Source organism: Acanthisitta chloris, unplaced genomic scaffold (assembly GCF_000695815.1).
Source record: "Acanthisitta chloris isolate BGI_N310 unplaced genomic scaffold, ASM69581v1 scaffold18303, whole genome shotgun sequence".
Classification (NCBI taxonomy): domain Eukaryota; kingdom Metazoa; phylum Chordata; class Aves; order Passeriformes; family Acanthisittidae; genus Acanthisitta; species Acanthisitta chloris.
This window is the reverse complement of record NW_008666765.1, coordinates 49,784-55,783: the sequence shown is the minus strand read 5'-3', so window position 1 is coordinate 55,783 and position 6,000 is coordinate 49,784.

Below are 6,000 nucleotides of genomic sequence, written 5' to 3'. Positions count from 1 at the left end.
AAGTTCATCAAATGGAAGTGCAAAGTCCTGCACCAGTATATGCTGGGGGCTGACCAGCCTTGCATCAAAGGAATTGGGGGTTCCAGCTGACACCAGGTTGAACACGAGCCAGCAATGTGCCCTTGCAGTAATGAGGGCTATTGATATTCTGGGCTGCACAAGGAGGGGTGTCACCAGCAGGCTGAGGAGGGTGTTCCTTCCCCTCTACTCAGCCTGGTAAGGCCACATGTGGAGGACCTTGTCCAGTTCTGGGCTCCCCAGTACCAGAGGGATACAAAGCCTCCGGAGGAGTCCAGTAAACGATCACCAAGGTTGGTTAAAGGACTGGAGCACCTGTCGCATGAGGAAAGACTGAGACAGTCAGGACTGTTTAGCACAGAGAAGAGAAAGCTCAGGACAGGTATTATTGATATATAGAAATATATGAAGGAACAGTGTAAAGATTGAGCCAGGCTCTTTTCAGTGGTGCCCAGTGACAGGGCAAGAGGTGATACATAGGACTGAAATATAGGAGGTTCCACCTGAACATCAGGAAACACTTTCTCACTCTGAGGGTGGCTGAGGAATGGCACAGGTTGCCCGAAGAGGGTGTGGAGTCTCTATCCTTGAAGACACTCCAAAGTCATGGTCCTGGGCAGTCTGCTACAGGTGACTCAGGTTGAGCAGGACCTCCAAAAAATAATGTTCCCACAATGGATCTTACCTGTTCAGACAGATGAAACTACCTGTAGTACACTAGGTGTTCCACATGTATACAACAAAACAAAGTGAAGGTGCAATGACTGGCCCACAGTAGTCAGTCTACTGAAGTGATATTCTGTTGTCTATTCTTTCCCTTGACATAATCATACCTTAAAAATTACAATAACAGTACTCTTAAAGAACTTCAGAGTTCATTTATTGACATTAAAGATGAGTGTATGGTGGTACAGAAAGTACAAAGATAATTATACTGCATACGTGCAAACTATTGTGAAACTGAAGCTGTGATGGGGTGGGAGGTAGTTTGGTCCTGCTAGGCCCAGGTCAGCTCCTGAAGCAGTCAAGCATCACTAAATTCAAACCAGCAAGTACTCGCGAGAGCTTTAGGTCTCAACACAGTACAACTCAGGTGAAGAGCTGCACCATTCAAAGAGTGCTCACAGGCTCAATTCCCATCCTGTCTTTAGCATGAATTAATGAAGCATAATAATTTTAAATGAAATTTCATTTAATTCTCAGCTTTTGTGAGTTAGGAAATTAAATAACCATTTCTTATCACCAATCGTTTTAAAACAGGTGCTTTCTACTGCTCTCCAAAGAGCAACACATGACTGATACAGACATGAGAAGGGAATTTGGTTTAGTTTCAGTTAGTATCAGCTGTCAGTGTAACCTAGAAAAATTGCTCTTAGCTTACTATCTCCCTGTAAAAATATTGTAAAGAGACAGATCCTGAAACACAGATTTTTGCAACATGATCTGAAATCCTCTTTTTACACCAGCACACACACACATTTTCCAGACTATAATGTACGGTCTTTATCTCCTCTTTGCCACACTACTTTTTATAGCCATTACTTTTCAACATTTCAAATCACTGGTGGTACCTTAAGAGACAGCACTGATACAATGCAACATTTCTCACAAGATAACACAGTTTGAAGAATGTATGGACCTATTGTACTTAAAAAAGCTAAGGTGTAATGGTATCTGAGAATCTTTCACTTTGTAATATTTTGCCGAAACAGACACACCTATGTAGTGGCCAGCAGATGGAAGAGGTTAGAAGTATCAACTCCCAAATTACCAACTTTGCTAGGCTACCTTCCCTTCATAATTTAGACTCTTCTGCTAGAGATTTGAAAATACATTCTAGACAGATGACATGTTAACAGAATCATTTCATGGTTCAGTGTCTTCGCAGTATGATTTATCTCTTATCTCTAGGCACTGGAGGTCCCTTTTCAGGAGATTTATGAGTTAGATCCAAGAATTTATTTTGATGAGGGAGAATGTATGCACCATTGCAAAACAGAACATCAACATTTGCTCTAAGATAACACTTCCTTCTCATTAGCAGCTTTAAGAAGTCTCATGCATGTCGTATCACAACTGTTACCAAGACACTGCACATTCACACAATAAAATGTTCATGAATGAAAGAGGCTTTTAAAATTTGCATTAGTCCACAAATCTGCATCCTCATCTTTTCTAAATCTACATAATATACATAGAAATAAGGTCCAGAGCCTAATGAAACATCTCACTTAAAAATTAGCTGGCATTTTCTTTTTCACTCTGCTTTTGCTGTCAGGTGTTTGATGCACACACTACATTTTCTGTAGGACAAAAAAGTGTTTAACCACTGGAAGATGCTTAAGCATCTGGCCCACAGTTCAGGCCATGCTATCAAAAGTATGAAGTTAATACACACCTTGAAAAACCCATTATGTTTTCAAAAGCACCAGGCAGCATCTCCTGTTGTGAAACACTGGTCAGGTTTTGAGGGAAGTGCAACACAGTGGGATCATCTATTTTTCATGCGTAAGTTGAGACACTCAGTGATTTCTGAAGGTTCACCTTTGCCCTGGAAATAAGCTATTTTGCTGAGATAAATTCAGTCTCAAATTACATTTTATGTTGTTTGACTCAATGAAAGAAAATCAGATTTTAAATGGGCATAAGAGGCCTCCTTTTCCCACAATGCCATATAACCCAAACATCTTGGGATCCTGTGGTATAAGCACAGGTGTTCTTCTTTGCAGATTTCTGAGCTATTCAGCCTGGAGCTTAGTCCCTCTCTAGTCCAAGTTACATAATGCAGATGTGCCTCTGCTGGAGGCAGCAAGTTTAGCATAAGTCCTTGACTTGAGTACTACGCAAGCAGATATCTCCAAAGATCTTGGGGGTATTTAACTGCTGTGACTGCCAGTAAAAAATCATTCATCTAATGATTCATTCAAATTCTATAAAGTCAAAGTAAAGACCCAGTGATTTAAATTATATTCATTTAAGTCTAAGGCCTAGCTCCACTGGTCACTATGTTGAAACTCCATGCTAAGGCTAACAGCACAACTACTGGCTGTGTCCAGAAAAAAAGCCAATAACTGAAGTTAACTACCTGAGAATGGAAAAAATCTAAAGCAACATACACAGAGGTTTCTGTATCTAGTTTCAGCAATTTTGCCATTACTAACATTTTAAAGTATTAATGAGAACACCTTATTAAATAGTGCTTGATAACAAGCACTTGACAAACACTGCAAAGTTTTCTGCTAATGTAAAGAAACCTGCAGCACAGAAAACAGACCAGTTTAGCACACAGAAGGCAGTAAAAATAGAAAGATAAGGATCAACTAGAGTCAAGAATATAAAGGCTCAAGGAACTAATTCTTGATAACTCTCTGCCTGAGGGATGTCCAAGTATCATTTGCTGTGAATAGCAATGTCACCTCTTCTTCTCCAAACTAAAGTCAAATCAGCTCAATCAACTAAAATTATCCTGGGAGAACACATAGAGGAATCAGATACATAAATCAATAAATCAATAGCCCATTACATTTATTGCTCGTTATTTGCAGGAGCTTTTTACACTTTCAGGTAAAATGGAGCCTAACTTTAGGGATCCACAGTCACACTACAACTGTGCAACACACATATGTGTGATGTGGTATTTGTGCATTTGGTGCACTTAACAATTGCTGAAACCTAATTTGTTAGTTGCACATCAAACCATATCAGAAACAGGGGCAATTATCAACAACTTCAGTTTTGTATGTATTTATCAGAAATTATAATATGGGCACATACATAAGACTGGAGTTACATAAGGTTATATTGCTTCCTGACCTAGGTCTTGAAAATATCTCTGGAACTCCAGAATTTGAAGTGTGGGCTTTAGTATTCAGCTCCACTGGACTCCAATCGTTTGAACAGCAAATTACAGTTGTGAGATCGTTTTGGAAACTGCTAACCTCTTGCTAGTGGCCATTTACCAGGTGAAAGCAAAACCAAGCTGAGTAAGTTCTTTATCAGTATATACCTCAGGAGCAGTAAACTCCAGACTTCACTTGAGAGCAGAGATGCAATAATGAAAAAGAAAACTAAAAAGAACAAAAGGAACAGAAGGGTTCCTTTTCTTCTGATTGGATCTTATAATGACATTGTCATGTAGAGAGAGGAAACAGGGCTTGACTCTACTTGTCCTATACTCATAAGGCAGTTAAGGGTTACCAAGTAAAGCTAGCAAGTTTCACACACAAGGAGAGTTCTTCCAATAAAATATATCTACCTTGTAGGCTTCTTTGCTACTAGATGTTATAGGGGGTAAGAATTCGTATTGAATGAAATCAGAGATGACATTCAAAGATACTAACTACCTAAAAACTAACAAATGACTTAACATTTGAATTTATAACTTCAGACACAGATGCTATCACAAAAGCAGAAAGATCCCTGAGCTCAGAGGATCTCAGATAGAACAGTCTCAGAGGGTGAGCTGCAATGCTTCTATATGTCACTGACTGAGCACTCAACAGCCAATGCTTGCAAGAACCACCTTCCACCTGACAAGAGCCTCAATGCTCATGTTGAAAATGCTGCTAAAAATGGGCACATTTCAGCACAGACATCAGGAACTACACTGGGATTACTTCTGAGCTGTAAAATTACTCTAAGAGGGAAATGCACCTTTTCATCATATTTGCTATCCCTCTGAATTGACTTCAAACAGCCACCAGGACAGAAGCTCTATCTCCTATAACCCAGGCCCTTATGCCACCTAGCACTCATCATAGTCCACTTCATCTAATATGAATGCACATACCTAGCAGCAACAGGGTTATTGTTTATAGAATGCACAGCAGAGGAAAGTATCACAACTGAAAAATTGCTACTGTTCTAATTAGTAAATGTACTCATTATGGAACGATAGCTAATTCACCTTTGTTTTGCTAAGTCATACAGAGATGCAACAGCAAATAGACAAAGAGGTAAACTACAGATATAAGTCAAACACTCTACATGCCCTATTCTATGTATCTCCTATGTATCTCCTATTGCTTGCTGTTACCTTTGGTATGACTTCTGTCCTTGAATTGTTTTGAGCACTGATAACATTTATACATATGGCTTTAATAATCTGAAGCCTCCCTTGCTGCTTTAACTGCCAAGACATGCTTTACATTTGTGCAAAGGCAACAAGATGAACTGCTGCTTCAACATGAATAATTTTGAAGAGAGTGGTGGCAGTTCATGTCTGAGCTGGAATAGAAGGAGATAACTATATGAGGCAGAACCCGGCACAACTGCATCTGCATATAAATAGACTTAATCAGAAATGCAAATTGCAATCAGAAGAAATTTTAAAAGCCTATGATAACCATGCAGATAACAAAAGGTCAAACACTTGTATTGCTGAAGGTTTTAGACTGTTATCAGTTAGTGGTGATTCTTTCTTCATGAGTCACAATGTGGAAAAGACAAGTATCTGCCAGTCTAATCAATGATGGACAAATTCTACACTTCTTCTATTATTACAACTGTTCTGTTGTTAAACTCTTACACTGTTAATCTCAATTTACTCAAGAAGTCTCAATGAAATGAAAACAAATGAAACAAAAAAAAAGACAGCATGAAACAATACAGCTAATTTACATAACTATACATTGAGGGAGTTTCTATCCCTTTTTCATATCCAATCCAATTACACTCATATTGGATTGTTCGTGTATGACAATCCAAACCTTCATATTTTAATATCTCTGGGTAGATGAAAAAATAAATTATTAGTACAGTTTGCTGAAACTGACAGACTGCTTCACTGCATTGTCAAAATGGTGTCGTTTTCTTTCACAGTAAAACAAGCCTAATACTCTAGGGGAATAAAACTTTAAAATGTTATTCAACAGTTACAAATGTAGGCTTGTTCTCTTGAAATAAATGTTTTCATCAATAGCAGCTAGGAAAAGTACTTTGGAAGGGAGGTACCTGGATATTATATGATTTTATATTCTAAAA